At 41.5% G+C, this 13,119-nt stretch overlaps 1 protein-coding gene and 1 long non-coding RNA gene across 3 annotated transcripts in view; both read right to left on the bottom strand.

The window, feature by feature from the left end:
* LOC5564337 (GTPase-activating Rap/Ran-GAP domain-like protein 3) overlaps window positions 1-13,119 on the bottom strand; it is a 469,292-nt gene that overhangs the window by 186,770 nt on the left and 269,403 nt on the right. The window lies entirely within an intron of this gene.
* Window positions 9,637-10,713, bottom strand: LOC110678558. Its single transcript, XR_002501735.1, has 3 exons — window positions 10,501-10,713; window positions 10,312-10,439; window positions 9,637-10,255 (listed from the first exon to the last, which is right to left on the bottom strand). It is a non-coding gene; the product is annotated as an uncharacterized LOC110678558 (long non-coding RNA).

Here is a 13,119-nt window from a genome sequence, read left to right as displayed (position 1 = left end):
GTGACTGATCAAGTAAAGTATGTCGGAACCATTCTAGATTCCAAACTTTCATGGACACCTCACATTGATTTCAGAGTCAAAAAAGCTTACATGGTCTTCGGTCAATGCCGGCGAACCTTTGGTAAAACTTGAGGCCTCAAACCCAAATATATCAAATGGATGTACACAACAGTTTTTCGACCAATATTGGCATATGGATGTCTTGTGTGGTGGCAAAAGGGCGAAGTGAGAACAATCCAATCAAAATTGGGCCATCTCCAAAGGATGTGCTTGATGGCGATTGTAGCCGTTGCTCCATGGGTAATCAGTTCATTCAGTTAGAAACCAATAATTTATTTCATCAGATTAGATAGAAAGAGACCTAGAAAACAGGTAAGGTTGAGGTACGCCAAAGCTTGTTTAGCAGGTAATCAGCCATAAAAGCTCATAAGCTCTGAAACGGCCATGAAAGAGTTCTCCGAAGGTCAAGTAAATTTGGAATCTCCGAAGTAAGTAGGGGAAAGAATGAGTCGCGACCGAAGCCGAACTTGAGCAAGCATTCAACATAAACCGTGGCACTCCCGAATTATTTCGAAGAAGTTCGTGGGAAATATCGAACTTCCGTTGAGTTCGGTCAATGGCACCTTCCCTAATCTGAGGATCACGGTTTCATTTTACTTTCGTTTGATCCGCAGATTAGTGTAGAAGTGTCGTGGTCTATCTGTTGAAGAAGCTGTGTAATGTGAGTAAAAGTAACGTGGTGATATTTCTATATTTTAAATGTTCATTGTTCTTTTGTTAGTTCCTAGATCAAAGTCCAAGTCTAGAGAAATAAGTGCGTCAGGTTTTGTGCGTTTTCCATAATAGTATTCCCAGGTAATGTGCTCATTGTGCTCGTCTTTAAGAAACCGTGCATGTGCTAATTGTTGTTGAATAGCCCGCGGCTATCTTCTTCCCCACTAGCGACGTTTCTCTGCCTTTCGAGTCGGAAAGTTCTGGCGATCCAAACCCGCCAAAGGAAACGGTCCGCCGTTTCGAGCTACAGCCGTGGTCGTAAATTGCCACTGGGTGGCCGCCATCCCGAAAGTTAACCGGGAGTACACCTGGCCACGTGAACCCGCGAGCACACGTGGATCAGCGAACGAACCGCTGCCTTCATCAACGCGATATACCAGGAGTGCAGAATCACCAGCAATCCAGCAAGGAACCCCACCGCAGCCGTCGCCAGTGATAACTCGGTGAGTCGATTCCTTTTTGCATCGTTTTTTTGTGGAGTGGGGCGTCCGGCGAGGACGCCTCGGAGTCATTTTTTGCTGACCTAAGGTCGTCTGGCCAGTAAAGCGTCCGTAAAATGTTGAGGTTGGGTGGATGTTAAAGCCCCAAAACGTGCGCACGTTATTTATGACCGGCCCATCCAACCCTATTGTGTAAGTCACCCGGGTGCAACAAGCTTGCCGCATTCTGCTTGGCACATCGTCGAGTAAAACCTTGAATGGAGACGAAACAACACTGATAGAGCACATGTATTGCAAGGTAGAGAGAAGATAGAGAAAATAGAGAGATAGGCAAAAACGCACGAAAGAGTAGGACTGTAGAAATAGGAAAGGAACACATATAAATAAAATTAGCATGCTATTAGAATAAAATGATTCATTCCCATTATTCTCCTAATATATATTTGTTTTGTTATTGAATTCTCCGTTAGAAGTTGTTGTATATTTTTGAGAATGACCTTTTAGAGTATGGTAATATTGTCCCGTTACTTCGTGTAAAATTTTAATGTTGTTTGCGTGGCGCAATTTGACTGCCGTCTTGCGCATACCCTTCTACACTGGTCGCGCCTCTTGCGGACAGTAGTGGAACCGCCAGTGATGAGACAGTAGTGTGCGACAACTGTGCATGTTGCACTGTCTTAGGTATGGGTGTCGTCTTACTGCGTTCTTTGGAGGAATGATTTTGGAGTGCGACAGTATATGTTGTTGCGTAGGGTAGACTCCCCAGTTCTTGTTTAGGTTGTAGGCACGCTGGCTCGATCCTCAACTTATTCGGGGATTCTAAATGGACTCGCCCTGACGAGTCTCAACCGGGCAAAATTAATCTTGTTGTGCGGTCTCCTCACGGAGTGGCGCTTAAAGCCGCATGACTTCTCCCCGGATCGGCCAGTGTCGGCTACACGATGTCTGGAGCGTTCTCTACAACTCCCACAGCAGCGCTCTAGGCCCTTTTCGACGTTGCGCCAGTGCACATATTTCTTAAGCAAGAAGCACTTTCTTGCTCTTACCGTTTATGGGTACTGGATCTACTGGAGAAAAATCCAGTGAATCTTAGATCTACACACACTTCGTTGTTTCCACTTTTGGTGAATTGGGACAAAGTTGTCCTTGCTCCAAGTGAACTCACAATTGCTTGTCACTTTCCTTACAGGACATTTACCACACAATTCCCTTCACGGGAAGAGTGGACATCTGGCTATTTGGAAAGAAGTATATCAAACAATATAGTATGTTACACTGATGGCTCCCTTCTTGAAGGTAGAGCTTTTGCAGGAGTATATTCTCGTGAACTAAGGCTGAATCAGTTTAACTCACTTGGTAGAAACTGCACCGTTTTTCAGGCGGAAATATTTGCTCTTATGTGTGGAGTGCAATCAGCACTTCGACAGCGCGTAATGGGTAAACGCTCATGCGTTTTACAGTGCTCTTTTTAGGGCGCTGTTCGAACCCTTTGTGGTATGGAGCTACATGCTCTCATTTCGCTTATGCGATCTTCCCTCTTCAAGGGACCCCACTCCTATTTCCTCCCATCTTTCCCTTCCCTTTCCTCTCCCATCGAGTAGACGATGAAATAGGCTCAAATATGGCGATGGCACAAATCTCTCAACTGATGGGGAACGTGCCTTTGGAGCCGGCCTTCTGATACCTGATACCTTAGGATGTGGCGCAGGTTCATCAGTGGGCTCTGTTGAATCTCTATAAAAACACATATCTGCAGGTAGCCCTAAACAAACGACCTGGTTCAGCTTGCAAAGTGCCTTAGCCCATCGGAATGGATGCCAGTAAAATTCTGATTGTGGTATACTGGTTACAGCGCAAAGCAACGGACAGGACACGGATAACGGATTGGATTCGTCGACTATCAGTAATGGGCAGGCAGTGTACTCTACTCGGATAAAAATCTGATTCCCAAACCATGATTTACAAACCATGAAATTCATAAATTAGCTTCGATATGATATCAGAAAGACAATCATGGTTGCTGTCAAAATCATGTGTTTCCATAAGCGTAACATCCCGTGTGACCAAGGCAGACAATCGTCAGATTCGTCGCCAACTGGTGACGGAATAAAAAAACATCGTCATCCAGCATAATAACTCTGGCAGGTCGTCGTCTCGTCATCGACGAAAGAATACATGACTAACTCCAATCCAAAATCGTCAACGAGATTTTTTTCGTCATTTCGCTTGCTATCCTTACAAGAAGAAGGCGTTTACTGTATATTCGCTTGATTCGCACCAAACAACAAATGCCATCACATAATTGCTTGTATTGACAAGTGAACCAGCTTTCCTCATGATTCTACAACAGTTCTGTTGGTTAGCGCATGGAGTTGACGATTCAGAGATGGTTTGTTCGATTTCAGACGTATTTTGTATTTGTTTTATTTAAAAAAAAATGCTCTTAATCTGTCGAAGACACGATTTATATTATAGTTGGCTCAGTGATCCCGAACGACGATTCGCCCATAACGAAAGAATCTTATTTGTTCGTCATGACGCTGAGCCTATGTGACCGGATCTCTACGGCAAATCGTCATCCGACGCTGGTTGAGTGACGATGACTAGGGGGAGATCCCCCAGTACCGGACACCTAAGCTTCTAAAATCATAACTAAAAAACTATAAATTTCTTGTGGTCTTGGTGCCCAATTATGATAAATATTATCATTATTGTAGCGTACAAAAATAAATATGGAAATATAAATATGAATTTTCACATTGTATTTTGATGATGTATTTTAGTACCAAATTGATGTATCATAAAAGGTGGCTCCCAATACCGGACACGATCTGGAAATGTCCCGAATTCTAAAAAACTGTATATCATCGAATGTTTTTACTTCAGGAATAGTATTTTATCAATAATTCAATGCATTTGCAACTTTCACAAGAATAATTTGAGCTTTACTAAGTCTGCAAGTTGGTCATCAAAAAACCTCTTTCATATATGACGAAAAACAACATTTTTTATATGTTGTTCTGAATTTTCATTCTTCTTATTTTTATTGCATGTTCGATACCAGGATCGATGAAATCCATGAAAAACGAATGTATTTTGAGTCACTGGTGCGAAAATTACAAAGATATCATGTAACAAATCAAACTGTCCGAAACTGGGGGACAGGAGGTGCTAGACCAAAATTGTAGTTTGATCATATTTAGTTTAAATATGGTACAAAATACATTCACACTTTCAGATTATGATTATATGCGATCATGCTTGCGTGTTTTAAATTATTTTGCCATGTTAAAAATAATTACTAATTAGGCTTAAATTTAGGGCGATACGTTAAATTTTTAAAAATTTTCATTCATCTCTACTTTTTTAAAAAGTCAAGCATATTTCAAGGATGTGATATTCTACGCAAACATTACTCTCCATTATAGCTTCCTTTTCTTCTAATACACCATCTTGATTGGATCATGATTTCTCAATTTTCGAACTTTGTCCGGTATTGGGTGCTGTCCGGTACTGGGGGATCTCCCCCTATACTTCTTTTAGTTTCGTCGCCGACTTTTTTACATTTGACGGCGACGATTACTACCCTGCATGAAGTAATTCGTATCGTTCACCCACGACGATTTAACACGACAAGTTGGTAGTGTGGTAAAGTACGGGGCTCTCAATCTGAAGATTCTTGGTTCAAATCTCGCTTTAACAAAATTTATGTTTTTTTGTTTCATTTTATCGGGTTGACTAACAGAACTATAAATAGATCATGAATGGATGCGCGAGTTATAATTCACGAGCATTCCATGCATTTCGAGTAATCAGCTACCGAAGCAAAACACTTATGTTGCGTTACGGTAATCTGAATCATGATATCATGAGTCCGAATCATGGTGTATTTTCGTAAGATGAAAACACTGGAATCATGATATCGGGGTGCATAGTTATTATTTTGGGATTCTGATTTCTACCCGTGTACCGTTCCCTGAGTAAGGAAGTGTGACACCAAGCTGAAACGGCAAATAGGACTATGAGAAGACTGCCTTAATCCTGATAAAACCTTGCCTTGGCAGACCTTCGTGTACGTTCGAAACTCGTCACCAATCTCGGTGAGTAGTAGTTTCAGATGTAACAGTCCTGACTTACGCCGATTCGGTTCTAAACACAATCTCCGTAAAGGATTCTGTCAACCCTCCCTGCTTGCATAGACAACAGTTGGATCACGAGAGGCGACTATATACAACGAGTGGAGAGAGCGATCCGGATGGTTGACCCGATCAAACGGAGCAAATAGTCGAATTGGATGGAGAATCTACTTAGTGGGGGAAACGAAGACGCGATAATATTTGCAAGTAGCGAAAAGATGCAGAGATCACCAGTAATACCACAGACGGTAGTAGCCACCACTAGCAGATGGAGCACACTGAGTGCGCCTCCGGGAAACCAGCGATATGCAGGTTTCCTGAGTCAAGTGTTCACACCAAAGTCGGGGAGTAGCACTGTTAGAGACGACCGGCAGCACAAATAGTCGGAGTTGTCGCAAGTAAAGAGGATGGTCAACAAGTTCGTTAAGACCAAAAACAATGTCCACCTCATGATTAAGCAACTAGTCATGAGCATCAAGTCCACCGTTACAGCCGCAGAACGCGGACAGAAAGAATTGCGGATTGGAGTGAAAAAAAAAACGAAAATGCATTGATCCCGGTGAATGCAACAGCCGCTCCACAGTAGACGCCTAGGAGCAAGCCAATCACCCGCTCGGAGAAAAGAACGAGGGATACACCAGGAAAACAGGAATATCCCACAAAACAGAGAAGCGACAATGAGTACGTCAGCAATTAGCATAACGGCAGCGAATGGCGCAGCGTGTAAAGCCAGAAGGAGAAGAATGTAGCACGTAAGGAGAGGAAGACAAAAAGAAAGGAACCGAAGAAGAAAGAAAAGCGACGGTCACTTCGTGAGAGGTTCAAGGGCGATGCCTTGTCATTGAAACAAGCGACAAGACAACCTACGCGGCGTTTTTCAGGAGAAAGAGGTATGATCCAGATCTAAAAGAGCTGGGTGAAAACCTGGAGAGAACCAGGCGTACCCAGAAAAGTGAGATGCTTTTTGAACACAAAACAGATCTGTCGATCTTGAGCTCGGCCTGCCGGGAGCTCGTCGCGAAGTCGCTGGGCAACGAGGCAAGTGTGAGTGCCTTATCCCAGGAGGCAGTGATCGAATATAGAGATCTGGACTTGATCACAACAGAAGATGACGTGAGGGGTGCACTGTTGTCTCAATGCAACTTGGAAGAAGCACCGCAGTTCACCTGGCTGAGGAAAGCGTACGGGGTATGCAAATAGTGATAATCCGAATACCAGTCACAGCATCCAAAAACTCTTCGAGGCTGGTAAGGTCAAGATGGGATGGACGGTCTGACCGCTGAAGTTGATCCCTTGGGACACATAATCGGTGGATAGGTGATTCAAATGCATGGATTTTGGCCACCAGGCAATAAACTGCAAAGGCCCTGACAGGTCCGACCAATGCAAGAAAGGTAGTGAGAAAGGTCATGCGACGGGTGGCTTCAAATGTTCCAAATATCAGAAGCCGAAAGCAGGTCAGTAATGATGATGAAGATAACGCAGGTGAACCGCAATCATTGTGACGCCGCACAACAACTGTTGGGGCAATCGACAACGTAAACAAAATGCTACGTTGCAATCATTGCAGAACCGTATCGGATTCCTCCCGATAAAACGGCAATTGGGTAGCAGAAAGAGCAGAGACGATGGCAATACAAGTAATGGGCTGATTCCATATCCTAGAAGTAGTCGAATACTAAAACAAGGGTTTTGTGATCGTTAAAATTGACGGAATCTTCGTGTGTACCATTATATCCTCGGCAGACTGACAATCTACGGAGAGCGAGAACGGATTGTCGAAAACGCAGTTCGGATTCCGTAAAGAGACTTCGATGGTGGATGCAATTCGGACGGTCATCGCGTGCGCGGATAAAGCGTCGTCCAAGCAGAAGGGGAGAGGAAACCGATACTACGTAGTGGTAACGATAGATGTTAAGAACGCGTTCAACAGTGCAAGTTGGGAGGCTATCGTCGCAGCTCTACACAGAATGCGGGTCCCCGAATATTTGTGTACGAAGGATGGGCTACCTACAATATTTGTGTACGAAGGAGGGCTAACCTTGACACTGCCGAATGTAGTCGAGATCGTCGGGCCGTTCTTGCAATAACTGGCGAAACTGCGAAGGAGGTGGTGATGCTGACGGCGGAGTCGCTAGACATCATTGAACCGTGGATAACTGGAGTCAAGCTGCAGTTGGCTTTTCCTAAAACGGATGTGGCGCTGGTCAGCAACTGCAAGGTGGTACGCTATCTCGTCGAAACACTCTCTAAAGCACCTTGGAGTAATGGTAACATCAACAGCCACGTAGAATATGCCTGCAAGAAGGCAGCAAAAGCTGCTACTACAGTATTAGGATCATGTCTAACATTGGAGGACCAAGAAGCAGTACAAGGCATCTTCTGGCGATCGTATCATCCTTTATATTGAGAAACGGGGTCTGCGGCTGCAGCGTTGAGAACCAAACGCAATCGAGGGAAGTTGGCAGATATGTTCCAGTTCATTTCTATAGAGTGCCTACTACACTATATCGTCGGAGGTAGTGTGGGTTATCGGCGGAATGATCCTCATCTGCATCACTCTGGCTGAGGCAGAGCATGCTACCAGCAAATGGACACAAGGAATGTGAGCAATACATTAGATTGCATACAATGGTCAAGGGGTAGCAGGAGTGGAATAACTCTGAGAAAAGAAGATGGACCCACAGTCTCATTCTTAACGTGTCGGTGTGGACGAGCGGAAAATATGGAGATGTTTACTTCTTCCTGACCCAGCTCAGGCCATGTATGGTTTCTGAAATATCTGCACAAATTCGGTCACGCGGAGTCTCTACATTGCACATTGGTCCCAAAGCCATATCTAGGAAGACAAAAATGATTGCGCCTTAACCGTCAATTTTAGATATATGGTGTCTTCGGCAAAGTTTCTCCATATTTTTCGGACATTTTTTTCAGAGATGTGAAATTAGGGTGGCCCACATGGCTTACGAGATCAGCACATAAACTTTTTTGCTGACGCATTTAGGACTACACAATGTTTTACAATGTGTTAGAACAACCGATTCGGAGCAACTTTGCCGAAGAACCCAAATTTCTATCTCTTATGGTTCGCCAGTTATGATTTTTTTTAACAAAAAAGTTAGGGTGGTACTGAAAAATCAGTTTTTTCTTGATAACTTTTTATAAGATAATTTCTCGCAAAAACTTTGTTCGAAGCACTTTTAGAACTTTTGATTGCGCAACTTTTTGCCGAAGAAACTACTGTTCTATCTATTATGGTTACAGAGTTATCAGAAATTTTCTTCGAAAAAATGGTTGTTTTCAAATGCCGATATCTCCGAAAGGCGCAAACGGATTTTAAATCTTTTGTCGGCATTAGAAAGATCATTTCTTTTTCTGTTTATGGTGCAAAAACTGTGAGGACGTTTTTTGTTTGGAAAGATTGACAAAATTTTGAAAATAATATGTTTTTCAACCGAAAATTGTCCATAACTTGAAAAATATTCGAGATAGCTCTTTGGTGCCTTCAGCAAAAATGTGCAAAATTGAAAGTTCTGAAAGTGCTTCATACAAAGTATTCATAAAAAATCATTGCTTTAAGATATATTCACTATGAACCGAATTTTGTATGGTAAAGAAAGCGAAAAAAGAGATATTTGCTGGAACAACCGGAATAACTGTAGGCAAAGTCATTTCAAATTGAAAATATATGTAATTAAATAAGATCGATCACAGTAAGCGAAATGTAAGGAGTAAGGGAAAGTTAGTTGCTCAAGCAGTTTTAACAGTGATCCATGGAATATTAATCCATAAACGATGTCTTGTTATTTCACGCGACATAATGTTTGTCCAGCTAACTTAATCCGTGGTTGGTTATAAATTGCTACCGCTTTGGCTTACTAAGCAGAAGGTCATGCGTTCAATACTGGTTCCGTTTATCATAGCATCAACCCCAAACGATAACAAAACGTATACTTTGAAGAATTCCTTCAAATTACCAAAACCTTACTTCCCGTGATATCTTCCCCTAGAAATATAGAAGTATCTGCAATTATTCTATCTGGGCATCCAACTTATCCTATTCAAATCAATCAAATCCAATAAATCTGCCACAACGAATTAGTCAGGGCAACATTCGCCTGTTGAAGAATGCATGAATCTTGAACAAGAGCCAGATATAAATCCCAAATATCTGTCTAAGGTAACGAACCAGAAGGTGGCCTTGATCACTTGAAAACTACATCACATCAGCAAATAATTTTCCTTTTTTCAACTCCTTAGATTCCGCTTACTATGATCGATACACGCAGCGAAAACATTTTTAATATCAACAAAAATCTGTATCATTTCAACCATTTTTCTGTATTATTTGCCGGCTTATAATATCCTTTCATTGTTTTAATAACTATAAGCAGTTCAGTTTAAAAATATTAATTGTTGAATTTGACAGCTGGGTCCAATGCGGTTCAACAAAATTAATTTTTGATTCAATATTTTTTTCTTTCGAAATAACAATATTTTTGCTTTAAAATAAAACATAACATTTTTGAAATAAATCACACTTGGTTTTTAATTTGAAAATGTTTTTATTAGAAATAAATAAAGATTTTATTGATCCCAGATCTGCTCCCCCTCCACCCCGCTAAATTTTATTTTGCTCTTATTTTGAAATTAAGAAAAACGATCATAACTTCTATTACCGTATATTTTTAAATTCAGTGGGTGATACATTTTGTCGGATCTTGAGAGAAACGGTGTTTGGCTGTATTTTCGTATGATGGCTTGTGCCTCCGAGGAGTTTTTCAGCAAATAGGTGGCCGTGCATGAATCCCACGTGATCCTTGGTTCAGAAGGCTTTACAATGGTATTTTGCACCGAAGCAGAGCTGCTGCCACTTGCTGTAACTTTTTGGACTTTTGGTAGCCCCTAAAAATAGTTTTATGTCAACAAAAATAAATAAAGATTGAAAATGGCATAAGTACCTGCGCTGTTCTCCAAATATCCAATGGATGAATGAATTTGGTCCACTCCGCAAGCGACGGGGGTAGAATCAGCAGCTCGATTTCTTGCCGCTGAATCACTTTTAGCGTTTCAATCGTGTAAGAATTAACTGCAATCACGAAAAAGGCTGATGAGAATTGAAATTCTATACAAGAATGATTAAAACTTACCAAGAAGGGCTTCAATAATAGCTTCAGTAATTCTAAAACTGTTGAGCAATTCTATCAACTCGACTTCCTCCACGGATATTTTTTTCCACATCGAGTTCTTCGATGAACTCTTCCGCGTCAGCCATTTTTTCTTACACTCCGTTTACAGCGCGAAATAAAATGGCGGGCCACACACTGCCTTACACACTGAGTTAAATTTTCGTTTCAATAAACGATCAATAACAATAACAATAAAAGTAACTGAAACAAATAACTCTATGATTTGAAATAAAGATTTTATTTTGTTGTTTCAACAAAAATCAAATTGAAAATGCTGCCAGCAAATCCAACAATATTTTTATTTGTTTTGATAAAAGTCATTGCTGTTTCAGCACAATTTGTTGATTTACAACAAACTGAAAAAGCTTATTGAAAACAACAAGAATAATTATTGTTTTGAATCGTTGTTAGTTCTCTGCGTGTATCAATACATGTGTATTCAATTTTAAATGACATACATACCTTTATTTCGATTGTTCTAGCAAATATCCCTTTTTTCGCTTTCTTTACCATATAAAATTCGGTTTATGGTGAATATATGTGTAAGCGTTGATTTTTTTATGAATACCTTGTATGAAGCACTATCAGAACTTTCAATTTTGCACATTTTTGCTGAAGGCATCAAAGAGCTATCTCGAATATTTTTCAAGTTATAGACAATTTTCGGTTAAAAACATATTATTTTCAAATTTTTTCAATCTTTTCAAACAAAAAACGCCCTCACAGTTTTTTTCACCATAAACAGAGAAAGAAATGATCTTTCTAATGCCGACAAAAGATTTAAAATCCGTTTGCGCCTTTCGGAGATATCGGCATTTGAAAACAACCATTTTTTCGAAGAAAATTTCTGATAACTCTGTAACCATAATAGATAGAACAGTAGTTTCTTCGGCAAAAAGTTGCGCAATCAAAAGTTCTAAAAGTGCTTCGAACAAAGTTTTTGCGAGAAATTATCTTATAAAAAGTTATCAAGAAAAAACTGATTTTTCAGTATCACCCTAACTTTTTTGTTAAAAAAAATCATAACTCGCGAACCATAAGAGATAGAAATTTGGGTTCTTCGGCAAAGTTGCTCCAAATCGGTTGTTCTAAAACATTGTAAAACATTGTGTAGTCCTAAATGCGTCAGCAAAAAAGTTTATGTGCTGATCTCGTAAACCATGTTGGCCACCCTAATTTCACATCTCTGAAAAAAATGTCTGAAAAATATGGAGAAACTTTGCCGAAGACACCATATATCTAAAATTGACGGTTAAGGCGCAATCATTTTTGTCTTCCTAGATATGGCTTTGGGACCAATGTGCATTGTCCGGCCTGTCCAAATGTCGAGGAGACACCGGAACATGTTATAGACAACTTCCCTCGATTTGTAGATATACGAAGCGAGATGATGTAAAAAACCACAGCTCCGGGCCGCGAGTGGAGTAGACTAGATTGAGTAGAACGGGCGTAGCGTAGTATCGCTGCAAATCGGAAGTCATCCTCCCACCGGAATTGCAAAACCGACATTGGCACTTGGCTGACCATCGTCGAGGCGGAGTAGGTCTAGTCCACTGTCGGGGAATAGTCGAGTAGATCGCGTTGTTGTACCGGCAAATGATCGTCGGAGCGCTTGTGAACTTGAAGCTTCCCACCACCGGAATCGCAGGACGACCTCGGCATCTGCACGGATAGCATCAGCTCGGAAGATCTTCCGCCGCCGGGGAAATCTTTATCGGAGTGGACCCACCGCCGGGGACTACTCTGAGTGGTACGTAAAGTATCACCGGCTAGAGTCGTGAGCGCCAGTGTCTACCGGCCAACAACGGAGTAAGAACAACGCGTTACCGATTTCGAGGAACATTCCTCCGTCAGGGAACTCTCCATCAGAGTAGGTTGGCTTCACCGTCAGGAACTACGCCGATCACGACGAATCATCGGCTTTGAGTCGTCGGAGCGTTTGCGTACCGGAAGTCACCCCTTAACCGGAATCGCAAGACTCGGCATCCAACCGGTCCGCCCGAAGAGCATGACGAGCAGCTCAGTGGAGTGCTGAGAACTAACAAGCACAGGAGCATCCGTAATAGACCGTTGAGTGAGAACCGCAGAGCCTAATCCCCATTGCTTCCCAGATCACCGGATTATGTGAAAGTTTCTAATTTTGCTAGAAGTCCGAAAATTGACGTCCTCCCCTAAATGACGGACGTAATTTTTGAATGACCCCTCACATAAAGACCATCGAGGAATTCAATTTGAATTCAGATGTAGCAAATTGCGCACATAACAAATGCGATTAGAAGTGCAGGATTACGTCGGATCAATTTGGTGTCTTCACCGCACTATTCAGCATGAGATGACGCACTGCACACACCAAAATTAGAAGACGTGTAGTTTGTGTGCTACATAACTTTATGTTTTGGTGCATTTTTTTGTTTGTCAAAATTCAACCTAACTTTTGAATTATTACTCTTCACACATCTTCATCAATAGTTATTGAAAATTGATGTAATTTACAGTTCGTCACAGAAAAAAATGAAAAGAACCGGTTGAGAAACGGAGAAGGTATAGCTATCTGAAGTTGACTATTTTGTATGGGAAGAC

The sequence above is a fragment of the Aedes aegypti genome, chromosome 3 (genome assembly GCF_002204515.2).
Source record: "Aedes aegypti strain LVP_AGWG chromosome 3, AaegL5.0 Primary Assembly, whole genome shotgun sequence".
Classification (NCBI taxonomy): domain Eukaryota; kingdom Metazoa; phylum Arthropoda; class Insecta; order Diptera; family Culicidae; genus Aedes; species Aedes aegypti.
The sequence above is the reverse complement of the archived record's forward strand: the minus strand, read 5'-3'. Positions and strand labels throughout refer to the sequence as shown.